We start from the raw sequence: 27,815 nt of genomic DNA, 5'->3' as shown, positions 1-27,815 counted from the left end.
ACACCCAAGTTGAGTGTTAGCTCAGCTAGGCAACCTCAGCATCTGGAATGCTCTCAACAGGGAGATGGCTGCCATTCCCAAGGTCAAGTCTAGAAGGGCAACTCCTAGAAAAGTGTTAGATGTGTTTTAATCAGCGCCTTGGGGTTTGAGCAATGGGAATAGTACCTGCTTCTCAGCACCAGAGCAGAGGGGCTGTAAAAGCAGTGGAAGAGTCTTCACCCTCGCATCAGTCACCAAGCCTCTGAAGTACTCACTATGGCCCTCAGCCATTCTACCAGCAGCTGTTAAGACACCAGGATCTTTTGCAAACTTTCTGACACCAGCTATTTCTCCCCCACAGTATTGGTTTCAAGATGAACAAATAGTTGACAACCCGTGGTTTAAAAACCACTGCTCTAAAAAAGAAAGAAAGGAAGAAAGACATTGCTCCAAAGTGTACATTGCAATATAAACATATGACCAGCATTATTTTTTTTAAAAAAATCAACAACACATGTCCTTATTAATGTTGCTGAGTACTTTATGTGTTGGTGTATGTCTTTCTGTCATTTAAATTAAAATCCTAAGATAGCTATAGACCATACGCCAACTCTATTCCCACAACATTCCAATGCATTTAAAAATCACTTTTATTAAATTTATCTTAATTTCAGATTTGATGATTATTGTCTATAGTTGCAATGTCCAAATGTCATTATTACATTAAAAAATATTTTCCAAATTTCAACAAGCATTTTCACTTAGTGGAATTTGATTTAAATCAATGTAAGTGTTTAATGATGGGGTTTCTGTCCTATTCCTGTCCATTTACAGTATGCAAAGACTGGAAACATTACAAAAATTTTTAAATAGTGTTTGAAAAAGAAACGTGTGCACTTTAGAAAGATGCAGCCCCTCAGATGTCTGAAAGAACCTGAAACCCCTCCTCTTGAAGCTGGAAGATCTCTTCTTTTTAACCATGCATGTATTGCCAGGTAGGCCACCACACAAGACACTCCGAGACACGCTCCTGCACACACTCGGAATGTGCACACAGAGCGCACGTGCCCACCCGCCCCTATGTCATCTGTAGCCCAGGCAGATTGAGGACGCTGGCAGATGGCAACCGGCCATAACCTCTCCTGCTCTCTTCCCAAATCAAAACCCACCGTAAACACCACGAAGAGCCAGGAAACCTCACGGCTTTAATCATTTCCTTTCCCCGAGTTCCATGTGGCACACAGGACACTCCGCTTTCCTTTGGGCTTGTCGGCATCTTGCGAGGGGTGTGGGAGAAGAAAAAAGAGAAAAGCCAACTGGTGTCTGCAGAGGCGGGCAGAAAGCTCCCGCCCCAGCCGTGAGGGTCCACCCGCCCCCTAGCTCTCTCTAAGCCAGCCAGCCCTGGAGCCCTCCGCTACTGAACGACTTGAGAGATGGCGCCATCTGGCTTTTTAAAGAAGAACACAAGGCGGGAGGTAGAGGAGGCGGTAAAGGGCAGGCTGGCTCCTTCCCAGTGCCACCAGGAGACCAAGGATCAGCTGGGGCGCTCTTCATTCTCTCCTCCCCACAAAGTCGGCTCTGGCAGACCGACCCCTTAATCCAACGACCCCGACCGGTGCACGAGGAACGTCAGGCTGCTGGAGAGCTACCTCCTCAGCCCTCAACCCCCACCCACCCACAGAGCTAACTGTGGTACTTAAAGCATTATAGTCAGTAAAGCGCCACAGAGCACAGAACTTCTACACCATTCTGCGGAGCCAAGAGGGGACAGAAAAAAGGGCATCCCGAGGTTAGGATCTCCATGGCTACTTACCACTCACTTGCCATTGTGGCAAGGAATCAGGCTAAAGGAATCCCCCGCTCTACCGGACAACCTGGTACCTTATTAATTCACGCATGTAAAGGGAATAATGTTTTCTTTAATTGCTCCAAGAGACTAATGAGGAATTTAAATGAAAAGCTAGATCCCTCCCCTTCGACGATACTATTATAGCAAGAAGGTTTAATAAGTCATAGAGAAATGGTAACTGATCTTTATGGTAACCGTCTAGTGGCTCGTGAATTAGCAGTTTGTGTTTTAAGCAGGTGGATTGAACAGTTTCACAGAACTATGGCTAAAATGGTAGAGACACCTTTATCTAGGGCCCCGGACCCTGGCGTCAACCCTTACCACCAAGAAAAGGAGAAAAAGAGTTATTATTGTGTGCTTTTTTTTTTTTTTTTTTTTTTTTGGCCTGCTTCCTTTTAAAATGGTAGAACTTAGAGAAAACCGTTGGAAGTTGTTTTTTCCAACCCAATGTACAGTGCTAGAAATAACACACACACACACACACACACACACACACACACACCCCACACACGTGCACGTGTAAATAATATGCAGGTCTGATGATGTACACACACAAGGGAAATGTGCATCTGCAGTCATCATAATATCACCCATACATCGTTAATCAGTTAACAAAGACTTCTGCATTCAGCTTTCATTTATTGCTCACAATATTAGGGGCTGTTGTCAGTCTCACACACACTTTACACACAGGAAAAACAGTGCTCAGAAAAATCTCTTCCTTCAAATGTCGATGGTAAACTAAAGTTACTTAACACTGAGTGTCACCATATCCAGCAAGCATTTGATGGATACCTATTCAGTATCTGGCACTAAATAAAGAAAAAAGATATATTCTACTACCCTCAAGAAACTTTCCTTGAAAAATGACACACCCCTGAGTCTTATCATAGGATTTTGAGGAGAGGCGGGCTGAATCTTGTAACAGAATAAAGTCTGATGCAGGAGGGAAGTATGAAAGGCAAATGCACACAGAGGCAAGAGATACCAGAGAAAGGCAAGATGTACTCAGAGGCCAGAGGAACCAAGCAAAGCTAAGTGATACTGAGTTTTGCTCTCATCCTTTTGCCAGTAAGTTCCTCTATGGCCAGTGTAAGCAAGTAGTCTGCCCTCCTAATAGCTGGGCTTTTAATATCTGTCATTCTAGGACAACATCTGGCAATGGCTCTTGAGATTGGGCAACTCATTCCCATTTCGTTTCTGCTCTCTGATGAAGCGATTCCCTGAAACCTGGTCCTGCTTAGGGTCCTTTCAGCTCCCAAGTCATCCACATGGGTGACTAAAGGAAAAGAACTTCAGAGCAGGGAAGGTACCTGGTCCTCTATACATCCCAACTGTTCCTTGAGTCAGTTTGGATTTCAGCCAAGCACCATCAATCCTGCTTAGTAAAGGCCAATGAGGACAAGGTGAGTAGGAAAGAGGAAGCTGGAAGACAGTTCCTTAAACCATGCTCTAAGGGAAGATAGTCCCCCAACACAAGCAAGGGAGCTTTATAACATCATCCTTATGGTGAGTCAACCTTGTTAGCTCCTCTGATTGCTACCCACCCCAGTGGGTAATTTGGGAGTTGACTGTGTGTTGAGAAGGGTCAGTTGAATACTATATGAATGGTGTTTTACTTAATTTCCCTCCTTATTTGACTTGACTAATGATTTTCATCTATCTTACCTTAGACTTCAGTATTAAAAAAAAAAAAAAAAAACCAAACAGATTTGCTACTGTACTTCTCACTAGGGAACCCATTACTTTGTTCAAAGGTCTCAAATTACAAGCAGAGTTAGTTTAAAGAAATAGAATTCTAGCACACATCCTTAATCCAGTACTCCAGGAGGGAGAGGATATCTGTGAGTTCCAAGTCAGCCTGATTTATACAGTGAAACACTGTCTCAAAATGAAACAGAGAGAGGGAGAAGAAAAAGGAGGAAGAAGGAGAAGAGGAAGAGGAAGAAGGAGGAGGAGGTGGAAGAAGAAGAAGAAAGAAGGAGAAGGAGGAGGAGGAGGAGGAGGAGGAGGAGGAGGAGGAGAAGGAGAAGGAGAAGGAGGAGAAGAAGAAGAAGAAGAAGAAGAAGAAGAAGAAGAAGAAGAAGAAGAAGAAGAAGAAGAAGAAGAAGAAGAAGAAGAAGAAGAGGATCCCAAGCAGAAAGCACTGGTTGACTTCTGCTCTAAGTTCATGCTCCTGAATCTAAAACCATTACCTTCTGCATCTATTATTTATAACATGAAATAGAAAGCCATGTAAGGCCTGCAGATTATTGGAGTGGCAGGTAGAGGTAGACAGAGATGTGACCTGTGCTGACACAAGCTTACAGCAGAGACTAGTAGGCCCCATTTCTGTAATAAATTTCTGGAAAGAATGTGATACTGTGTAGGAAGCCAACCTGGGATTTCCAGCTGGGTGACCTGAGGAAGCCTCTTTGGGCCCTGCATCTCATCTGTGGGATAAAGGGGCTAAAGCCCCCTAAAACTCTTCCATGGATCCTGTTGTTCTCAATTCTTCACCTAAGAAGCTCCACCTTCCGCCAGATGTGAGCATGAGGTTTATTAAATATTGATAAATACAATAACAAAGAAAATGGGGAGAGAAGTTGAGTTTGTGGGCCAAAGAGTTCATCTAGATGGAAAATTAATATTTATGTTTAAGTGCATATATATTTTATATGTGAATTTGCATACATGCATACTTATATCTAGAGAGACTGAAACTGTAGAAAGTGGCTGGCTATTGAATGCAATAGGTCGGTGGCGAAGCCAGGTCTGAAGTACAGGTTTTGTGAGTGCTGGCATGATAATTGGCCTGCTGGCCCTGTGTATATCTTATATGCCGCTAGAGAGCTGGAAGATTTGATAAGATTCGTGGTTAATCAGCTCCATGTGTGCTGTGGTTCCTTCCCCACCACCATCAATATTGTGTTAGAAAAGGCTGCATGTCCTGGCGACAGCATGAATCTTCTTTAAAATGGGAGTCCTAAGAACCCACCCCTGCCTCTAATACTAACTCTGCATGTAAATTCGCCGAAGGATAATATCCTGAGATCATTTTTCCCCCCAGAGGTGTTGAAAGGAGTCCATTTAATAGAAGAGGCTAAAGAAGAGGAAGCTATCTGATGTCTCCCACCAGGCTGCTGCTGTGGGATGGTGAGCCCTGCTCACAGTCAGTCTGGGAAGGAGGCTGTTTCCAGCTCCACTCTAGCTATGTGCCCTGGACAAAAATACCTTTGCCTTTTGGAGGGGGTCTTAGCATCTGCAAGAAAAGTCAGAAGTCGAAGCACATCAGTTTAATGAATCATATTGTTTTGGGATTTTCCTTGACCGAATTCCTGAAGCAATTTACCTGAACTTCTAGCCAACCATCTGCTTCTCTCTGCTGGATAACTTAGGAAGGAAGAAAGAGAGGAAGGAGGGGAGAAAAGAAGTAAGTAAGTAAGTTGGGGTAGCTATCTAGATAATAGTTTCAAAAAAGTTTCGAACTGATATTGCTTAGACAAAAATTGAAAAGTGTATTAACAGATGGTTGTCTTTATTTGGTTAGTTCACTGGATAAATAGGAAACACTTTCTACACGGAGAGCCATGAGCTAAGGGGAAGAGAGCAGCCAGTGTATCTTAACCTTATTTTTAAAAGTAGTTACCAACAGAAAAGTGTGCATCCGCAGGAAAAGGGCACTGTGTTTTAGCATCTATAAATCTGATGATGCGCTCACTCTGTCACAGTCCCTTCTGGGTTCTGGTCAACTTACAATCTCTCCATCTTGTCTGGGGAGACCGTTCATCCTCAAAGTCCCTTCCTAGTTGAGATTTTGTTCCCGAGATGCTTTAGGATAGCCCTAGCTGCCTCACTTGAAGGCAAACCGCCCTAGGTAACCTGAGCCTGTGGTTCCCTCCCATCTGGGGGAGGAAAAAAAGTGGGGGGTGGGAGATCGGAAGAAAAGAGAAAAATACTGAGAAACATGTTTTGGCAGACAAGGCCTTCGGAGACTACCATGTGCGCTCCATATTGAGCAAGCCCAGGTCTTTGAAGTTTTTCTGAATGTAAAGGCATTATTCTTTCTCAAACTGTGGCTAAGTAGTACAGACGTTAAAACAATGAGGCCAGAAGGCGCAGACGCGGGACTAAGAGTTTAATTCGTCCTTCACCCAAGTGTCTGCCACCAGTTAGATCCCCAGTTTGTACCCAGGCAGGGTTGCCAACCCCTGTGCACCCTCTTCAGACCCAGGTTTGTCTTAGAGCCAAGTTGAGAAGTAAGTACTTTTCCAAACGCTGGGGGAAAACTTCCCAGATGTTTCCTGTGCTACGAAAAGAAGCTCAGGTTGAATCTGAAACATTTTTCTTACAACAGCGGGCGGGTCACAGGGCCAGCTAGGCGCCCCGCAAGCCCGGTTCCCCAGAGAGCTGAGGGGTGCGCCCCAGCCTCTGTACCCCCACGCGCACTCACCCCTGATCACTGGGAGTCCCCCACCCCGCGGAGATACACACAGCGGGAGGGAGTACAGGTGACTGCGTTATTATGTGTGGAATTATGATCACATCCGAAGATCCTTCTAGTACATCTATTCTATAATCTATGATGAGATTTTAGTTATCAGGCTCCTATTATAAAGTATCATTTGTCTCCTGCCCCACCGCAGGGCAGACCAAAATAGCTTAAGTAAAACGAAGGACTAGCTCCATTTGCTGTCTTGAGATTTCCATCCCTCAGCGGGTGTATATTCCAGAGGTGGGTGGGACAAGAGGAGCGAGGATCACAAACACATAATACTGGTCCCAGGTGACTTGAGGCTTTACACACTGGGATGGCCAAGGTCTCCTAAAGAGGAGAGTGGCCAGCTCCAGGTGCTTCCGGGTCTCAGCAAGCACTTCCGGGCTGTGTGGCCATCCTGCTTAGGGTAAGTGAGGTTGGATTATCACTCAAAGTAAAGGAGTTTGTTTTCAAAGGGCTTGGTGGCACAAGTCATGTGGCACAACACTGTCCAGGTGGACCACACCAGAACATCCTTTAATTCAGAAGAAACTCCACAGCTCAGGGAGCTGTGCAGCCAGGAGACTGTGTCAGCCTTCCTGTAGCTGCTCCCTTCCTCGCTGGGGCATATCTTAGACTGTCTTTCCACAGAGTAAATTCACTGGACCCAAGATGAATGGGTTTTCTACACACGGGCCTCTGGAGATGTCCCTGTTCTTAGACATCTGGATTATGCTTGGATTATGCTTGGACTTGGCTCCAACTGGCCCTGCTCCCTCTGACCTTTTGGGGTCCAGAAATCCACACAGTGGTCATAGTAATGTCCTGCCAGCTAAACCAGTCAGCTAGAGCAGGCTCCTTCCATGCTAGGTGTGAGTTACTTAGGGGGACTGGGGTTTGGGGAGATATCTAGTGGAAGGTGGGAGAGGGTCCTCTTGAGATGCTCTCAGGTCTCTTATGAGGCCAGGAAATGAACTGCACAAAAATTGGTGGGTCCTCGTGGGCCTCTGCTTCTGTTCCCTCAACAATAACAATTGTCCCTTCTTCCCCAGAAGTCCCATGGCCAAGGCTATAAGGATCATCACTGCAGCTACTGTGTGTGCAGGTCTTTGTCAGGCCTTTTAGGGAAACAAGGTCCGTTTCCCAGTGCATGAGTCTGGCTCAGGCACCCACTCAATTTATTTTTTTCTGTGATTTTTTTTCCTGGAATGAATCAAAGGTGTACAGAGAATGCGTGTACTGTGTGTGTGCTTAGGCTTCCTCATTAGCATGGCTTCCTCCTTCTGACCCCTCCTCAACCTGGCTTTCTGTGCAGGAGACTTGGAATTCTCCTCCTGGAGGATGGACAGGGAAACCATCAGCTCAGGTAAGCATGGGAGCTGTGGTCTGGAGAATTGAAAGAAGGAAAATCATCTCCAAATGCAACCAGCCAGATGTGGGCAGAAGCTGGGAAGAGAAGAGGAGATCTGAAAATCCCCAAGTTGGCAGGCAGCGCACCGGAAGGTGTGGGAAGGTATGGGAAGCAGTCAACATTTGGAGCCTTGGAATCAGAAGTTCGGGCAGCTGTTAGATAACTTCCTGATTTGCAATAAAGTTCACATGACCAAGAAGATGTTTTCCATGTTCGGTTGCCGGGTTCCTTTCCTCACTCTCTTACAAGCTTAGGGGAGTCCTGATTGAATGGTGGTACTGACCAGATGTGGACCTAAGTCCTTGAGGCTGACACTGTGTTTGCCTACAGGGGCAGTGGCAAGCTTACTGGTGGTTGTCTTCTCAGACAACTACCCCCCTCCCCAAATAAATCCTGGCTGTTCCCTTTCTAACCTTCAGCCTATATGGTTCCCAACCCTCCGCAAACTGTCTAAAGTTTAAAATGGAAAAAAAAATCATCTATGTGAAGTTCCAGGCGGCTTCCTAGGCCGGCGCCTTCCGGCTGCAGCAGCCTTGTTGCTGGAATCATGCATAATTAGGGTCTGACCACTATGGAAATACAAACAAGATGTTTACTTTCCTTAGGAAGAGAAAAAAAAAATGAAAAGGAGGCCTGGCGTTCAAAGAGGGGTGCCTTATGAAGCAGCGCACGTTTAAAGAGCACAATACCTGTGTCTTTGAACTCTTCCAGGAGGGCTGAGGACAGAGAGGCTCAGTTCTGATCTAGGGGTCACCACTTAGCCTGTGTTTCTCAGTGCAGACCTGGGATCCTGGGAGTGGGGGTGGAGGTGGGGTGGGGGACAACATCTGCATGTGCCACCACTTGATTCCTTTGGCCAGCTCAACTCCAGACCTCTCTTAATCTCAGATTTCCTAGTTATGGATTTGCAACTGTCCTGGAAGGCAGAGAAGGCAGAGAAGAGGAATCCATCCGCGCACCTAACTCCCATGGACCACCCTGTGGTGGGGCACCAGAACGTGGACTTCTTCGAAGATCAAACCTTACCTAGTAAGATTGGGAAATGCATTTGGAAGCATTTTGAGTTAGTGTGGTACCAGGGAAGGACTATAATTCATAGTCGAGGGCCCGAGGGGCGAGGGAGTCAGGGAGAACTGTGGGTCTAGCAGGCCACACCCTAATACCGAATTTTATCTGAAGACTTGAAAAAAAAAAACTGAACAGGGGTGAGAATAGGTGGTCAAGAGGCAGCACTTTGGTGTTGCTGTTTTGTGAAATAGACAAGGAATCCACAAGTCAGTCCAGAAGCTAAGACCCAACCCCACCGGCATCCATCCATAGCCGCTCAGTGGGATGAGCGACTCTCAAAGAAGTTATCAGTTTTACAAGAATGGCGCGAATCTGTCCACACTCCTGACAGCTTTTAGGACAGTACTATTATTAGTAAAGATTTACACTAAGTCTGTTGCAGAAGAAAAAAAAAGAAAGAAAGAAAGGAAGGAAGAAAGAAAGAAAGAAAGACAAACCTCAGTAATATGTTTCCAGAAACATACCAGAAGTGTCTTCAACAGTATGCTGCAGCGCAGACCACAACCCCCCCCCCCCCCCCCCCCGAGAGCGGAGCCCACCAGTGAGCTCACCTCGTGCTCCAACTGGAGGAGGCCAGAGAAGGAGCTGTGATTCCCAACCTTGGCCAGAGCCTGGAGTGGCAACTGTTTTACTCATTTTGGATTCGTTCTCTGGGGACTTGGCTTAAGAAATCTCTCTGGTCATTAGTAAATTCAATAAGATCACGCTGGCCCAGATCACCCCAGTAGCCAGCAGCCCAGAGGTTGTATAGGCCAGTGGCTCTGCCTGCTCCTGCGGTACTCTGAGGGGAGTGCCTAGACTGAACCCGCGGGTGACGCCAGGGCTTTCTTTCCCAGCCAAGCCTCCCGCCCGGATGCTATTCTCTGTCCATTGCCAAGGGTAGAGAGCCTGCAGGAGTATGCAAACGTGCAGTTCCCAGGCAAAGTAAAGTCAAGTTAAAAAACAAACAAACAAAAAACAAACAAACAAACAAACAAAAAAACCTTCCAGAATAAGAACAAGAAAATTGGGTCCAAGGAAGCAGGCGGAGAAAAGTTAGAGTACGCTGCGGAAACTCCCGGGCAAAATTACGCATGCTTTTAAATAAGTTGGGCAACTCTTTACTTTCGCGTTTTCGGCTCTCTCTTCATGGTTTCTTGCTCTCCTTTAAATTTCCCCTTTTGGTAGGCTTCTTTTTTTGTTTCCAGACAGTTGCAGGTCCCATGGGAAGCCAATCTGAGAGGAGGGAAGATAGAGTTTAAATTAGCATCTTCCAGTTTCAGGGCTTTGAGTCTTCAGCCTGCGTAGTCAACACTTCCAGGAAGTAGCCGAGGCCGCCACAGATGATAAAGAGAACCTTCCTGAACTACACGCCCACCTGCCTGCCAGTTAGCCTAATGTCACCGTTGAGCTAGAGAATCCGTATTTGTGAGTTGAGGAAAATTAATCACCATCTTCTCTCTTCTTTCCATAGAAACTATAAAATGAATTAATATAGCCTCGTGTGATTATAAAGTCCCATTAAATAAGCACTCATTTAGCCTCCTCCAGGTTTGGCTTAGTGCTACAGGAATGACTAGAGCTCAGAGACTTAGTTGCAAATTACACACACACACACACACACACACACACACACACACACACACACAGAGCTTTTATACACAAAAGGAAAAAGATGGCTTAATCTGGTTGAATCTGGCTTTCGGGATTCATGTCTGACTTAACAGAAGAATAGGAGAGTAGGTTCCTCTCCCCAGTCCCTCATTTGCTCTCCACCTTTCCCTTCTTCTTTTTTGTTTTTGTTTTCCTCAATATCGGGCATCAGGAATGTGAAGAAAGGGAGTGGGGCTGGCCATTGTGGTAGTGCATGCCTCAACACACACACACACACACACACACACACACACACACACACACACACACACCACTCCCCAACCATCTTCATTCCTATAACCAACATGGGCTACATGAATTCTCGTTTCAGGAACCCCCAAAGTGGCTGTTGATGGTTAGAGAGTGCAGATCTGTCCAGAGACCATATCTTCGTAGGGATGGAAAAAAAAGAGGAAATAACTTCCTTCAAGAAATTCCAGGTCACAAGGCCTCCCTCTCCCTGAAGGCAGAAATACACTTGCTTTCCTTTCTAGCTTTCAAAGTTCTGTGTCAGACCTTCTACATTCCACAGACTCCTCACACGCAGGACCTAACAGCACTATCTGCACAGATCCCCTCTTTAGATAAGAAAGATGTCTGTGATGTGTTGAAGCAGCTACTGCATGTGGACTGCCAAGCCAATCTGCAGATAACCACGTCTGAGAAGAGCCCCTCCTAGGGCTTCTTTCCCAGAATCCCACACTCTGCTCTCTCCCAGTTTGAAGTAGGCAATCCCTTCTGTTTACTGGACAAACTCCTGGCCCTTACAAGTGAAAAACAAAGACAAAAATGTTAAGGTAGCATTTGTACATTAGAGCCAAGTTAATTGCCTTACGGACCTCTCCAGTTTTGAGATGTTCCTGCCCCCAGGCTGAAAAGGGAGCTTTGGACTCAGTTTAATCGTCAGGAGCAGAAACTCAAGTCCAATTTGAGTTTCTATCATTTTCAACCGTAGTGAAATGGTGAGGAGGAAAGAAGTAGCTCTCTGGGGAGCCATTAGACTCTGGGTTCCTCTGGTTGATGAGAGATCTGAGTAAATGACTCTGCCATTCGGCATGTGGGGACTGCGGTTTAAAATGTGTCACAAAAGTCTTCAAAAAGTCCTAGGACAGGATTTCCATCACGCAGGGAGCATGCAGAAGATACTCATGGGAGATATTTCAAGTTCCTCTCTCTGTGACCAGGAGATCTAGCCCAGACTACAGTACTTTGAAAACCATCCTGTCCTAGGAATCTGGGAGTTTTCTTTGGATGCACATACTCTAGCTAGGGCTGTTCTTTTTGTACTGCCACCAAGTCCTTTTGGGCATAAAGCATTTAGAAATGTCCTCCCCATAGCTTGTGAAGATTAAACAACAAGAGCCTGTAAAATGTTTGGCACTTAATAGGCACTCATTAAAAGTTAGTTCCTTTCCTCTATGTCCTGAAGGTCGGGGGTGGGCAGACTTTATTACTCCTCCAGATGGAGGAACTGAGGTGGGGTTGTGGAGGAGCTGCAAAGGAGCACTGACTTCCCTGAAATCCTTCCATTGAAACCCAAAGGCCTCCAGACCTACTAAGATGGCAGACTCAGCAGTTTCCTGAGAAGGTGAGGGCTAGTACCGAGGTGTATAGCGTTTCATTCCAGCCCTATAGGCACCATAGCTAGGCTTTCAGAATGCCACTGCCATAGATGATCTAAATAACTATTTCTCCCCCCTAGTTATAGCAGATAAGAACCAGAATAAGGGATGGGGGACACTGCATTCTGTGCCTTCAGAATCCCTTAGTGCCCAAGTGCTACCCACTGGGCCTGGTGCCCATGAAGAGAAAGGGTGTCCACAAGCTGTTACTAACGAGGTTTAGGTTCCATGCCCTGAACAAGGAAATGGCCCTCTTTGTTTATTTCTGTATTTATTGCTGTTGGGGAGAGAATCCAGGGCTTTGCTCATGCCAAAGCAAGCGTTGTCATTATTTCAAGTCACCAATCTGATGTCAGCTTGTAAGAGAAGCCACACCTGTCCCCGAGCCCTGTCTTTCAATGGCTAAGCATTCCTACCCCCCCCCCTTTAAAAAAGACTTTCACTAGACCTGTGTGCCCAGCACTTTATTAAGCAGGGGCAGGGTGGTCAGTCTGAGGAGGAGAGAAGAAAGCAACAGTCTTCAAGGCTGCAAGAACGCTTCTCGGGATCTGGCGTGCTGTGGGGGGCCTGGCTTGGTGCATGGGAGTATTTAGCAGGTTCCGTGCCATTATTGCCTAACAGGGTGTGAAAAGTAATATGGACGTGAAATACTGTGGGAAAATGGAGCGTTTCCAAGCAGGCGGGGGTGGGGGGGCTCTGGTTAGCCTGAAGGGACCAGAATCCCTAAGCCCCTTTGTGGTGCTCCAGGAGTTGTGAACAGGAAGGCAGAGGAAAGGCGGCGGTGGGGGTGGCGGTGGCGGTGGGGGTGGGGGTGGGGGTGGGGGTGGAAGGGGAGAGAAAGGAAGAGAGGTGAGCACTCTGAGCACTCTAGTGGCAGATGGGGACCCATGTGACAGCTGGAAGCAAAGCCCTGCTTCCTGTACTCCTCAACTGCATCTTATGCGTGAATGTATATAAAAGATGAAAACAATATTTTATCCTGTTAAAAAGCCTGTCAACCCAGCAAGGGCCCGAGAAAAAGTATGTGGGGGCTTCCTCAAGAGGTGGAGTTGAAAGCCGAGTGGAAGGCCAAGACACTAAACTGATGAAAAAGTTTCAACCCTAGATCTAGAGCACTCAAACCTAGCTGCCTAGGCAGTGCCCTGTAGACAAAGGCTCCCCCAAATTCTGACAATAATATCTCTACCTCCAATACACTTAGAGGGGTTCTGGTTTTCCTACCTTGGGCCTCAGCAAGTCCTACCTCAGGCAATAGAGGGAGCCAGACCTCTCACCTTCTCAACAAACCTTGAGAGGTGCGATTTCCTCCCACCCCACCCCCGACTTGGGGGATGGGGAAATAAAGACACAACCCCTTCCTCCCCACCCCACCCCCACCCCCGTGCAGAAGAGCACATAGATGCAGTGCGAGATTATTCTCAACCGTTTCGCATCCCTGGGCATCCCTGCCTCTGTCCAGACAACCATGTGAGCAAGAGCCTGGAGACAACTCCTCCACATTCAGTTGAGGAAGTGAGGGAAGAGACAGGCGCTGTTGTTCTCCCAGCTGGCTTCTTTCCCCACCAGTTTGAAGTCCTTCTTAGAAGCACAGGACTTCATCAGGCTGCATCGCAGCACCCAGGCCATGATACAGGTGCTTGCAGATGGTACAGCTAGCACCAGGTTTGACAACGGCTCCCACAGCATGTTATTCTATCTTAACAAGTATTCAGTCACTATTCAAAAGTCATTGGCTTTCTAGTGCAAATAACTCCACGTTCTAACGATCAACAAACCGAAGCTATAGGAGAAAAACAGCGAGGGCGTGATAGGGAATGCGCAAGGAGAATCAGAATCAGACTCAGAAACGAACGCTCGCTCGCTTGGGTAGGCCAGAAACCGACTGTGCTTTGCTGACCTCCAACTTCCATCCCGAGGCCTGAAGCTCCAAAGTCACACCTTGTGCTCCCGCTCTCAGGGAGCACGAAGGACCAAAGGCCTCAGCAACCGCGTCCCCGGCAAACCGGCCTCCTGGGAGAGCCGAGGCCTCAGGACCGGAGCTCGCAACTTCTTTCCCCCATACTCACGCGCACGGCCCAGGCTCCTTCCTCCCCTTCCCTCTGGGGTGAACTCACTTCCTCCAGCGGCGCCGCTCCATCCCCCTCGCCTGCATCCCGCACGGGCCTCCAGATGCTGCCCAGCGGGCAGCGACTACTAGCCCGGCCTTCACCCTTCTCCTTTCTCCCCCTAGGGGCTTGTCGGACGCACGCCCCAGAGCCGGGTGGAATTCCTCCTGGAAAAGAGCGGAAGTAGAAACCCAGTAGAATCCAGAGGAAGCTGCTTCTCGCAGCCCCCGGCTGAAGGCCAGGCCTGTGTTCTTTTGGATGCCCATTTGACTCTGGACCAGGGCCTGGGGCTCTTTTCCTTCTTTCTTCCTTTCTGCCCCGCCCCCTTTCACCCTGTTTCTCGCTTCAGTTCATTCGTGTTTTTAAAATTTCATATGTAAGAACATTAAAAAGAAAGAGCAATTTCGCATTTAAAAGTCGGTAGCAGCAGAGGGGGAATTACAAATAGGATGGGGTTTAATTAGCTGGTAATACTCCTCTCATGCCCTATAATTAAACAGAGATTCATTCTAGTGGCGCTTCAGGGCCCACAAGTGATTATTACAAGCATATTTTACGTTTACATTAAAACTCTGTCCCCGGAGTGTAGTACGGGATCTGACTCCATTTATTCGTATTTCAGAACTGAAGCACGGGGGCCAGAGCGCGGCTTTTCAGAAATGGAAGGCTGGTTCCTTGGTTGATTTTGATTTTCCCCGCCCTGTCTTGTTGATTCTGAGTGCCCCTTCACCACCACCCCCAAAACCTGAGCACCTACACCCTCAGTCCCTACTGAGACCCACAGTGTGTGCGCAGGGTGGGGCTGTTTGTGCAAAACAAGAGCCACTTAGGGAGGGGGCACCTCACTGTGTGCAAAGGCATCCCCAGTACAAACTCAGAAACCTCAGCTCACACCTGAACAATCTCCAGCGCTCTCCTCCTTGCCATTCCATCTGTTTACATTTCTTACAGGTTTCTTATTCATCCATTTTAGTCCCCAAGCAGGCCCACAGCCTCTCTCCAGCCTAAAGGCTGGCTGAGACTGGCAGTCCTCTGGACCCCATAGTTCTATGGCCACTTCAGCGACTTCAGGCTTTAAAGGAAGCCAGATCCAGCATCTTTGAATTAGAACTGTTTTCTTCTTAGAGAAACTATTCTCTTAGCCCCAGGCGAGACAGATCCAAGTCCCCTAGGCTGGCTCGGTAGAATATTAGGCAGCATGAAGTATCTGTGGTGTGAAAAAGCAACAGGCTCCAGCAGCTGTCTTGGAAGAGAATAAAGAGTTCAGGAAATGGTGGAGATAGGGATGCTCAGTCATCTGACCCCTACTGCATTTCCATCTTCCCACCTAATTCTCTGTTCTGCCTCCCCCTTAAAACAGTTCCTGTTGAAACATCCTTTTTATTTATCTTTAATAAACAAGAGTTCCCTGGAAATAACTACCCACAGAAGGAAGAGGAACCCACCACTCTCATCTCCACTAATTAATGAGACTTGATGGTCTAGAACTAGGACCATCTTCAAACCTATCATATGGATAGATGTGGCTAGACCAGATGAAATCTGCAAGTCCACACCTACCGCTGAATTTAATTCTTTTCTTCTGTAGTCTATATGTATATATGCACAGAAGTGCAGGTGTTCAGAAATGTACAATATACTTTTGTGTATATATAACATTTGTAACAGTCTGTGCCAAGATGCAGAAGAGAACAAATTTGGAGAGCATCCTCTTTGGTTGGTCCTTAAAGACCAGACCTCCCTTCTGGGACTAGAAAGAGAGACCTCCAGGGTGTAAAGCCTGAGGGTGGGGGTGGGTAAGTAAGTCTCCTAAGGACAGCTGTCATCCAGGTCTAGTCACAGTCACATGATTCATTAGAATCCTTAATCCTCATGAGAAGACTAGCATCAGACCCTCTGACCCTGCCAGTGAAACCTCATAAAACTGGCCAAGATGCTGGCCAACATACACGTTAATTAGAGTGACATGGTTCTTTGGCATCTAGTCTGATGAACAGCTTTGGGGCTTCAGGGGGCAGAAGGTTTGGGGTCCCTTTCACCACCAAATGCCCTTTGGTCCCACCAAGGCATCAGTTGGACACAATACATGATCTGAAATCCAGTCCACTTTACTAGATAGCTTACCTTCAGCACCTAAGGCAAAACTCTGCCCCTGGATCCCTAAGAGCAACAGGCAAAAACCTAAAAACCTAAAGGAAACACAAACCTTTGTTGTTATTAATTCTGTGTGCTTTTGTTAGGCAGGGTTGGGGGACAGTCCAAAGTGAAAACAGACACATTTTTGTTACTATTAAATGGGTAGATACTTAGCAGCCCCCTCCCTCCATGGCTAAAATCTTCCCACGGACTGAAACTGTTTCCAATATCAACGTGTAGAAGATGGTCCAATGAAGAAGGGCAAGGGCTGGAGTCAACTTCACTATAATTCTGATGCAGTACTGAAAGTCAAACCACATCCAGGATACAGGACAACTTCATCTCTTGCAATGTTTTCTACCCGTGACGTGCTTTTCTCTCTCTCTCTCTCTCTCTCTCTCTCTCTCTCTCTCTCTCTCTCTCTCTCTCTCTCTCTCAAAAAATATGTCTTCATCTCCATCTCTCAACTAGACAACAGTAAAGATAAGCCACCATCTAGGTTAGATTCAGGAGCTAAGACCCTTAAACTTTTCCCAAGACCACATAGATGTAGATGAAAATGTTGTTCTGCAAAAGAGGACCTTAAGAGAGACAAGAGCATTTTCCTTACTTTTAATAAAAACTAATCACCTCTGCTTTATCTTCCTTTCAAGTGTTGTGTGTATGGGGCTAGATGTCCCTGGCGATGCAGGGACTCAGGCACACTGGGCCAGGACTTTACCACCCTTACTACTGATCATTCTAGCTCATCAACTTCTGTTAAGTTGTAAATAGTAAAACTCCTGAAAGTTTGCCTGGTTATTACATTGCTGAATTTATCTTGATTATTTTATAGTGAATATGTATCATCTAATCCTTTGCCTACCCATTTATAACCTGTGCAAATTAACTGCAGATGAGAACATTGTAAAAACTCTTTTATAATAAGAGAGAATTTATTCATGGCTTATTTGATGTGTAGCAATTTAGCTGTTTCCAATTTGGAGGGATGAAGGGATAGATTGTTGGGAAAGGGAATACTCAGCTTGTGCAAGGCCTGAGACTTAATCCTAAGCACCCAAAACAACCCCAAAACAAAATTCATTTGAGTTGGAGAGAGGGCCACACTAAAATACAAAAAGCCATGTCCACAACTCTAGACAGGCTTTAACAGTCTCTGTCTTTCTCGTTGTGCCTGTCTCTCTTTCCTTGCTGTTTAGCACCACTCACAGAGCAAAGACAGTCCAACATGGTGTGTGATCAATTGTTCTGCATATACCCTTGCGCTGTAAAATTTAGATTACAATCCAGATATAATCTGATACCATGACTAGACTGTATTTTCTGTGAGCCTCTTCCAAGCCTCCAAAGATCTCCTCCACCCCCATCTACTTCCATTAGCTGAGGAGGGAGATTTTTCAGTGCTAGAACCATAGAAATGACACTCTTTTTGGCTCCTCCATGTATTAGAAATCTCAGAGAAGATTCACAAGCAATGAACAATGGTGGAAAAAAATAGCCGGAAAGAATTTTTGCCTGCGTATCTTGTATATGTTTTTGATGCACAAGAACATCATGCCTTTTCATTAAATGCATCTCACATATTAAATGGATTTCATTAAATGTATCTGCTAAGATTGTGCAGAAATGCAATCCCAGCACATGGGAGATAGTCATAGGAGAAATGTAAGTTTAGATCACAGTCAATCTGGATCACTGGGGTGGATCCTTTCTGTACAAACCAACAAAATCAAGTAAGGACATCTCCTGGGGACATACAGTAGCATATTTGGCACTTATCATATACTGAAGACTAGTTGTTATCTGAGTAGACTCTAGGAACTAAAAACATATAACACACGTCTGTTTGTTTGTTTGTTTAATGGGTTCTAAATTGAAAATCTGACCAGAAAAATGCTACTTTTATGAGAAAAAAATTTTTTAGATGGGACAAAAATGCATAATCTCTGATGTCTCCAAACAGGGGACCAGCCTGTTTAAAGCCACTTGCAGCTCCAGTTAAGATACTGGGAGGGCAGGCTTGAAGGATTGCGAGTCTTTAGTGCCACAGGGAAAGACTACATTAAAATTTAGGTTTGAGTCAGGCACGGTGAGAAGCCTATAATTCGAGTACAATATAACTGGAAAGACAGTCTTTAACAGATGTTTTGTAATGAAAAAAAATGTTTTTGAAGAGCCTTGCCTTAGAAAGGGCTTCCTCTCAGAGAACCAGCACCCAGTTGTACCGCTCCGAATGGGCAGCACACTTTACCTCTCTGCCAGAACTCTGAAGGGGTAAAAGTTGGGCAACTACTTCTTGGGAAGGAAGACATAATGCTCTAAATGTGTGTGTGTGTGTGTGTGTGTGTGTGTGTGTGTGTGTGTGTGTGTGTGTGTGTGTGTGTGTTCAGAGACAGCGCTTTGCTATACAGTCCTGGCTGGTCTGGAACTTGCTGTGACCTGACAGGCAACCTTTGGGAATTCTCCTGAATCCACTTTTCATGTGCTTGGATTGTAGGCTTCTCACCATGCCTGGCTCAAAGCTAAATTTTTAAAAAGAAGAATAAAAGCCGTCAAAACTAAGGGTGAAATTCCGAAATCAAAGGAACCAACTAAATGCTTGGGACTGGATAACCATTCACTTTCATTACTTCCAGGTAATTAAAGAGTGCGCCCATGCCCAAGATATTTTAATTTAGAACTGCTGTGGTCCTCAAGAGCATGCAAATAAACAAACCCACTCTGCTAAGGACACTGGCCCTGCAGCTCACTCTGATGTTTATGTCTCCAAAAGTTTTTCATGTTGTATAGTCCTGGCTAGTAAACAACCTGAACTGCTCTAGTGGCAAAGGTCAAACTGCAAAATGAAAGGGACTTAAAAAGAAACCGTCCTAGTTAAAGATACAGTACGCGGGGGAAAAAAACAAACAAACAGGGAATAAACTCCTGCTCTGTCCATTTCTGTAAATCAGTAGATCCTGTCCCAGACATAAAATTGGGTTGTTTTTTCCCCCACAAAACAGGTGCTTACATGATTTCTAGAGGACACTGGGAGGAATTTCATACAGTGATCAGGAGAATGTATGTGTCTGAGATCCCAAAAGGTAGCAATAGAGGGGAGCAGTTGAGGTAGGAAGGGAAGGAAGGGGGAATTGAGGGAGCTCTTGGTTTTCCCCAGCTGTTGGAACATATGGTGCCAGGGCTTTTCAAAGATGACAAAGGATGATGAAAAAACTCCTTTCCCCACTAAAGAATGCCTTCCCTACAAATAAAGATAAGTCTTCAGGCTGAAATCCCCTCCCACGGGGAGTAAACAGAGGTCACTAATCTTTTTTCATACTTTGGTAAAAGTAACAGCGCGATTATGAAAGCAACAGAAGAATACAGGGTGTGTGTGCTTAAAAAAAAAATCCCTCCAGGATCAGGCCAGACCCTGGGTGGGACTATCCTATCGGGTTCTCCATATTTCACGTTTTATAGACAGTCTTTTTCCTAAAGGATATACTTTCATTAGGCTATAAATGCTCCAGCAGATGAGAGAGGGAAAGGTGTGTGTGTGTGTGTGTGTGTGTGTGTGTGTGAGACAGAGAGAGAGAGAGAGAGAAAGAGAGAGAGAGAGAGAGAGAGAGAGAGAGAGAGATATCACCAGAGACAGGTGTGATGGTTAAGGAATGCTTGTAGTTTGAGCACTAGGTAGCAACTAGGTAGCATCCTGGTGCAGGGTGTGCCACCTCTCCTGGCAGAGGCCTCCCTTCCTAGTTTTCAGGTTCTCCTGAAATTCCCCAAGTCGTGTGTGTGTGTGTGTGTGTGTGTGTGTGTGTGTGTGTGTTCAAGTTTGTTAAATTGTTAAATTTTATTAGTTGTGTTCTTACTGTTGAAGACTTTTCAGTCCCAGTTACACCTGTATCAGTGAAGTAAAATATTTCAGAGCTGAAGGGACCTAAGTGGGTGTCCCCAACTATGAGTGTCCTTGTCTCCCATTCCTTTGTTTCAGCCTGTAGAAGCCTGAGTCTGTCACTGGAGAATCATCCAGCCTTCCATTGGAGGCCTCCACAGCACGGGTTCGCAGTTAGAGGTCGGTAGCAGTTTAAAAATTATTGTAAAACATCGCCTGGATGATATATAGTCTAGGTCAGATTAGCAATCATATCCGATGTTTAAAACACACCCTGAATTGTGACCCTGTTTCACTAGGGAATTGCACCCAATGGAGAAGAATTGGAGCAATAATTACTTTCTTCTTGGGAAAAAAAATATGTTTCTAAAGAAAGCGTTGGAATCAAGGACGAGTTAGGTAATGTGTATTAAAAAGGCCAGCAAGTCGCTGTCGTTGAAACCCAATCACAGTTCGTAGTTCAAGGCAAACTGCTTTTAATTGACATGGTGTATATTCGCCTGCTCCTCTCAGGGTTGCCCGGGCAGAGACGCCCCAAGAGTATTTATTTCTAGGGTGGAAACAAAACAACCACCCCCGTCTACCGCGTTAAGAGAGCGCTCCAAGATGGACTGCCGGAGAAAGGCTTTTTGACCCGGGTGGAAATTAGTCATATTGACAGACGCGCAGGAAAGGTAAATTACCCGGCGCGCTGACGCTATGCAGAAGCGCTCCGGGATCCGACTGCGCCGCGGCGCGGAGGGGGCCGGCTAGAGGCTCCCAGTTCTTTGCCCCAGATTTCCATCAAGGTTGTTAGCTTCTCTGGACCTGGGGTTTCAATGAGAAGGCGACTAAGCGAGCCCTAATAAGATGCCTGACAGGGGAAAGAAACAAAAATAAAGCAAACAGAAAGAGAGAAAAGATTTACCCTTTCTGAGCTGGGAGGTGAGCAAAGTACAGAGCCAAGAGAAAAAGCTAGCAAGGTCCGCAGAGGAAAGAAAGGGGGAGGAGGCTGCGAGGCACGGACTTCGAAGCTCTCGAGAGCCTAGGCCGCCACTTGGGAGGTCCCGGCCTCAGTCTGGCCAGGCCAACCACATCCCCGGGAGGATCGGAGCTAGGGCGGGTCACAATTACACCTCGGCTCCAGGCGAGGGCTTAAAACCCAAGTGGTGGGGACCGAAGTCTGGAAGCAAGGCCCCCGCGGTCATGGGGTGGGGGAGGCAGGCCCGTGCACAGGAACCTTTTTACAAGACATGTGGGTACAAGAAAACAAAATCAAAATAAACTCCTTTCATCCACCACGGCCAAAGAAAACAAAAGCTGTCTTGTAGAGGAGGTGAGCGGTCGTTTTGAAATTCAGCGTGTTTTGTTTTTATATAAAGAGTTTTTTCGATTTTTTTTAACCCGATAATCGAGGCTGGAATTGTCAGGGGAGGGGAGGAAGAACTTACATTGGCGGAGGTGAGTGGGGTTGGCATCATAGGTTTACCCCTAAGGTACTGCAGCCGTGCTTCTCAGCACAAGCTGGAGCACAAGCTGGAGACTGCTCGCACACCAGATGGCAGCAACATAGGCAGAGTCTGATGGTCCCATCTCATTTCTTTGCAAAAATTAGACTCGAGAAGGGGAACATTGGAAGGCATTTAAAGTGTGACATCTAGACTTGACCAAAGGCTCTAACTCGAAAGATAGTCACGGTGGCCACGGTGGCCACGGTGGTCACCGAGGAACCACTTTTTCCTCATGGCTGTAGGGTTGGGGCCTCCCCATCTATTTCGGGCTTGGATCCTGGGCTCAAAGGAAGGAAAGGATCAACTGCTTGGGCTTTGTTGTCAGGTTGTCGGGGTGAAGAAAGTGATGACCTTTCACGGGCAGCATCCCCACTCTGTAGAGGTGGCCGGTGGCTTCTCCGGACCTTCAGCGTGGCGTGTTATTTTTAGGTTTCTAGGCGCTCCGGAAAGACTCTTCTCCAGAGAGGTTGTGGGAGAAGGGGGCGGGGGTAATAGGGTGTTTAACAAGGCACACTACTTATTATTAAAGCAAAACAGAACAAAATGCACTCTCTAGATTCCTCTCCCGGGTTTCTGATGTTTGGTCTGCAAAAACCACGCCAAGATTCACTTTTAAGAAAACCTTGGGGGGAGGGTGGGTGGGGCCTAGAAACCGCTCTCTGCTGGGCTCGAATCCAGTGCTCTCAACCTTACTTTCCCCTTCTCTTCGGCCACTGCCCCTAGCCCAGAGCTGGCCAGAGTAGCTCTTCCGGAGAAGGACCGAAGGGCCGGGAAAAGGGAAGAATCTCCATCTCCGTTGCTTCTGCAGAGCAAAGGTTTGGAACATTTCTGAAACTACTTTTAAAGAACAGTTTGCAATAAGTTCCTATTTCTACAATACGATTTGCTGGGGGAGTATTGTGTAGAAACTTGGGCTTCCACCCGTCGTCCCCTCTCACCTTGAGGAGGCCTGGGTCCAGTCTGACCTCTCAGGTCGCTGTTCAAATCTCAGCAACGTGCTCTCTTCCTCTTCTTTAGGGTGCTTGGCTCCTGCAGACTCCCTCCCATTCTCTACCGGCACCGACCTCAACGGTAAGACTCAGCCTCCTTTTTTAGGACTCCACACTGCTTCTCCAAAGAACTAAGCTGGCTGGAGTCGAGACAAGGCGCCTTCAGTTTCTTCCTTTATCTCCCGCCCTCCCCGCCCCCAGCTTTTCCTCTCCAGAGTGTGTGACTCATTGGGTCCACCTTGAATTCCCCTAGCGACCCACTGCCTTAGCCCGCATCTCTCTACCCACAGGATTGCCTTGCTTTCCGGGTGCATGTGGGGGGACCTCAGTGCTGGTTCCACCACTTGGTGCCCTGAGCCTGGTAAACAGGGACACTCCCCCCCGCCCCCCCACTCACCGCATCTATGCTCTGAGTGGCCTTCAGGAGTCCAAGATGCACAAAGGAGAGACAGTGCAGAGAGAAGAGGAAGGGAGGGGATGGTGGTGGAGATAAACCCAGCATACACACACGCACACAAAACCAACTTTGGGATTGGACTGTTTCTATTTCAGACGACACGACCTGGATGAATGGAGTATCCGGAGAAGGTTTTTGAAGACGTTTAGGAGGAAGGGTGAGTTTTCTGTTGAGAAACTCAATCTGCCATACAGTAGCGGGCCCCATCTGGGATCTGTCACTGCTGACAGCACCACAGGGCACAGCCGTGATCTTCTGCACAGCCTGCACTCCTCGAAATACCCTCCTTAATCAAAGGATGTCTGCGCGCCGGCGCTCAGCTGACCGCGCCAAAGCAGAGAGGCCTAAGAGTTCCACCCCTCCCGCCCCCTCCCCAGGCTCACAACCTCCCCCAACCCTGTCTTTCCAGAGCATTAATTAAAAGCGGAAAAAAGACAGAGGCTGATGTCATTGCTCTCAGATCATAAACGTAAGAGTCATCCTGTGAGAATCCCTGAAAATGACTTTAATGAATAATTTCAGAGACAGTTATGGCTTTGGGTGATTACTGAGCGAGAATATGAAAACCAGATTTTCAAGGGAAGGCGATGGTCAGGCGGTCTGACCATCTCCACCCCCCATTAAAACCGCATTAGTTTCCCTTCCCAACTACTACTACAAACTTAGATTTTTGTTTCCAGGGTTTTTTCTTTAAAACTAAAGCCACAAGCAACAGAGACACAGACACAGACACACACAGACACACACACACACAGACACACAGACACAGACACACACACACACACACACACACACAGAGAGAGAGAGAGAGAGAGAGAGAGAGAGAGAGAGAGAGAGAGAGAGAGAGCATTTCTGTTTTATCCCAAAGACAAAAATGTCTGTGCCAAGCAACAATAACAATCTATCTTAAAAAGAAGGCCCCGGTGGATGACCATCATTCCTGTCTTTTCAGAAAGGAGGGTTTACCATCATCTTGGGTTAGAATACTATCTTTTCTGGCCTCCTCTAGGCAATACGTTTGATGAAGATTGAACACTCTGGCCTTGAGTAAGTGCATTGTTTGTTTTAAGTGACTTTTAACTGGCTGAGCAGCAAACATCATGGGAACAAATAATATGTTTCTGCAGGTCTCCATGACTTCGGTTATTGGTCACCAATGCTTGAAAGATGGCTTGGTATTATGTAAGGGAATTATATTTTGAAAGACTCCATTTAGTCATAAGAGAAGCATTAGGTTAGTTGGATCCAATGGGTTGTGTATTAAAAATATTATTTGAAGTTGAGTATAATGGTATGTGCCCTTAATCCCAGCATTTGGAAGTCAGAGGCAAGGGGATTGTCATGTTTCGATACTTAGTCTAAATAGAGAGTTTCTGGGTAAGTCTGTACTTTCTTACCAAGGTCCTGTCAGACACACTTTGGAAAACAAAAACTACTCAAGAAAGCAACTGAGGCATTGGTTGGAGGCTAGAATTGTCTACTACTCCATGATCATTATCAGAAAGGCTCAGCTTCCTACGAATCTAGCTTCTTTGGTTGGGGACATACAGGGAGAATCCCTGGGCCAGTGGACCATCTAAATTGACTCCACTCTCATATAATTTCTACCCGGAGCAAGAAAATACTGTAGGTCAGCATAGTGTGGATCTTTGTGGTTTTGAGTGACCTGGTTGAGAAATTGATTGTCTGAGCTAACCAGATTCCAACATTAAGGCAGACCATGAAGAACCCACCTGGCAACACTATTAAACAAAACAAAACAAACAAACAAACCAACCAACCAGGCTCCCTGCTTTTATTTCCTTTGCTTCTCAGCCAGGCCAGAGTCCTGACATCACCAAGGATCAGCTCTTCAGACCATACACTTGATTGTTTTCCCCATTTGCAGAGGATAGAAATGAATGGAAATGGGACACTCAGGGTGACATTTTTCTCTGACTTAGAGGGAATGGCCCCTTCCTAGTCTAGATCACAAGAAGGCAGGAGGAGTTTGTTCCGTAGACTTGCTTCGGGTGGTTGTGAAGAACTCTTGGGAATTCTTGATTCCCGGGCTTGTTTTAATATTCTCGGTTCCCTTACATGGAATTTGACATTATTTGTCTATTCCCTCAAAGAAAGGCCACCTTCTTTATCTCTCAATACAGTGTAGCCTCTGACTGAACAGGCAGTTTGCCCTGTTTGGTACATGAGAAAATAAACCCCAGGCTGCTGCAAGGCATCTATCTTTGATCAAGGTAAATTGATCAGGGATATGTCCAATTCTCTCTTGAAGGGTATAGACTTTAAAAATGGAGGCCTTGGCCTATTCTTTCTTCATATTTGATAGTGTCACCCTTACCCACATAAGACAGTAGTTTTGGTGGCTCAAGAAAAACATTCCTAAAATTCTGTACCAATTGTGGTGGTTGGTGTGGCCTCAGGCAGTGTTTCTAGAATTTTCTGCAGAAGTTTTAAGAATTCCAAGCTCTGAAATGAAGTCCCTGGCCTGGCCAATCGGAATTTTTGGAGGTTTTCATGAAATATGGGTGGGTTTGTAAGTTTGTTAGTTCTCTGGGAAACACAAATCTCCATCCTGGACAGCTCAGATACTGAGTTCATCACAGCACCTGTCCTGCCAGCCAACAGCTCGTCAGGGTCAGAGGGCGTGAGCATCTAGGTATCACACACAGATCTCCTTTCTCTGCTCGAGACGCCGCAACAGAACAGAGGACAAAGCTACCGCGCTAGTCGCCTGTCCTGCTCAAGAAGTGTCACCAGCTGGGCAGCTGTCACTAGATCTATTAGGCTCTAAAGCAGGTGCAGAGGTGCAGTCACAAGAGAAGTGAAGTCCTGTAATCACTAAGTTGTCCCCTTAGGCAGGAAAATTCCATCATTTTGGTCCGGAGAACTGTAGTACAGGCGGGTGCAGTGGGCGGGACACTAGTTACCTCTAAAAAGTTCCCTGAGAGTCGTTTGGCCGCATAAGGGCTACTCGTAACCACGTGGGTCCCCGTTTTGCACTGGCGTTACTCCCCCCCCCAACCCCCGCGCCCGCCCCCAGGCTGTCTCTATTGGTGTAGGGAAGCAGCGCTTGGTTCATGGGTAGCAAAGGAACTCTGATCGGTAGGGACCAATAGTCGGAGGCTTTTCGAAGAGGAAGGCACAGGACCGACTGAGAGATTGGAAGATTTCACGTAAGCATCGCCAACTGGCCCCTTCTCACCCCAAACAAGGAAAACAAAACAAAACAAAACAAAACAAAACAAAACAAAAATATCCCGGGCTAAAAATATGTATTTAGAATGTTCGTCCGCGCAGGCGGATGGAGATGGAGTTTTCCAGCTGCCTGCCCGGCCCCGGGAGGACTTGGCCGCGCAGCCGCCGATTACACCCAGCTAGCTCTGCTGGGATGGCTCCGAGCCGTCTGCCCTGACGTCAGCGAGGCTCTGGGCCTCGCAGCGGCGAGATAGGAAAGCGCGGCCGGGAGCGGGCGCGGCACTAATCACTCCCAGATGTCCCTAATAGCGGAGATAAAGACGGACAGAGAGTCAGGGAATAAATTTGTAATCAGGGCTCTACCATCTGATCATCAAAGCGATCCAAATACCGGGAGAAATTTGGAGGGAATGTATATGCATGGGGTTGTTGCTCTCGTTTCTGCAAGAGAACTGACTTGGGCAGGGTGAAATGGCGAGAACCTTGGGGCAACCGGTGAGAACCAGGGGGGTGAAGTTTAGAATTGTGCGCAGGAGTCCGGGACTCCGTTCCTTTTACTTCAAGGAGGCTAGTGACTGGAGCAGACAGTTGCTGTGCTTCGAAGCACACCGGCTGGGTGGCGAGGCGGCGCTCTTAGAACTGTCCGGCCCCCGGAAACGTGGGATTGGTTTCCTTTTTTTTGGAACAGCCCCCTTCTTCCTCTTTTAAACAGTTAAAAAATATCTAAGGGTTCTCTTCCACACTCCCCAATAATCCCCACAAGAGCAATTTAGGCTGCTGGGGCCTCCAGCCGGTTTCTGAACCCCAGTCTAAGGGCGGTTCCTTGGGAATTTTCTTTCTGTCCATGAGATCCAAGGGCTGGGACAAGAGTGGAATCCGGGGACTCATTAGCGCCCTCCTCTCGTGCGGATATCTGGGCCAGAGAATTTGAGACTCCTAGGTTAAGATGCGTGACAAGATTGGCAGCGGTTAGGGCCCAGAGTCAGTAGTCTATGGTGTTTATGCAGCCACACTTCCTTTTCAAACAAACTCTATTTTGCGTCCACCAGCCAACCCTTCTGCCAAGTCGGAGTGTGTAGGTAGGGCTCCCACACTAGGAGAAGCAAGGGAAAAGAAAGGCGGCGGTGGGAGATAAGCCCACTACTCGCACAAACGACCTTAGAAACGACATATTGGCTAAAGATCCTGGACTGATGGAGCAGATTCCTATAGTTTGTGGACCCGCGCTTTCAATACAAGGCCGGGTTTTTGTAGCATCCTTTGCTCTGTTTGGAAGCCCTGTGAACGCAATTCAGGCCCTTGCACCTGACCCAGGTTTTCTCCTCAAAGTCCGGGTGTGGGTGTGGGTGTGGGTGGGAGGTAGAGTAGCCCCAAAGCTCTTGGCTCCTGCGGGTTTGCATTTGAAATCGCTCTGAATTCCTCACATCTGTTCCTTCGGAATCTGAAATTGCCCCCTGCTCCTCTCCCCATATTTTGACACCAGGAGAGACTAGCTTTGAGATCCTCTGCCGCCATGGGGGCAACAGCTAGCAGAGCCACAGGTGAGGGAAGC

General features: G+C 46.9%; 2 long non-coding RNA genes across 4 annotated transcripts, besides 1 other annotated feature; one reads left to right on the top strand and one right to left on the bottom strand.

Moving 5' to 3' along the window:
* Positions 1-613: 613 nt before the first annotated feature.
* Hdnr (Hand2 downstream lncRNA) lies at positions 614-22,759 on the bottom strand. The gene is made up of 3 exons (NR_131041.1): positions 22,561-22,759; positions 9,868-9,978; positions 614-1,255 (listed from the first exon to the last, which is right to left on the bottom strand). It is a non-coding gene; the product is annotated as a Hand2 downstream lncRNA (long non-coding RNA).
* Gm34030 lies at positions 20,054-23,503 on the top strand. Of its 3 annotated transcripts, none has more exons than XR_378998.4 (4): positions 20,054-20,806; positions 22,346-22,437; positions 22,640-22,693; positions 23,164-23,503. It is a non-coding gene; the product is annotated as a predicted gene, 34030 (long non-coding RNA). The 3 variants fall into 3 exon arrangements; XR_870446.3 differs by lacking the exon at positions 20,054-20,806 and adding an exon at positions 21,160-21,447; XR_870447.2 differs by lacking the exon at positions 20,054-20,806 and adding an exon at positions 21,455-21,572.
* Positions 20,303-22,066: an enhancer, noted in NCBI's record as "VISTA enhancer mm1283". NCBI's record gives its function as "enhancer in: branchial arch[9/10]" and the evidence as "EXISTENCE:transgenic organism evidence [ECO:0001131][PMID:17130149]".
* Positions 23,504-27,815: the final 4,312 nt, after the last annotated feature.

This window comes from Mus musculus, chromosome 8 (assembly GCF_000001635.26).
Source record: "Mus musculus strain C57BL/6J chromosome 8, GRCm38.p6 C57BL/6J".
Classification (NCBI taxonomy): Eukaryota; Metazoa; Chordata; class Mammalia; order Rodentia; family Muridae; genus Mus; species Mus musculus.
The sequence above is the reverse complement of the archived record's forward strand: the minus strand, read 5'-3'. Positions and strand labels throughout refer to the sequence as shown.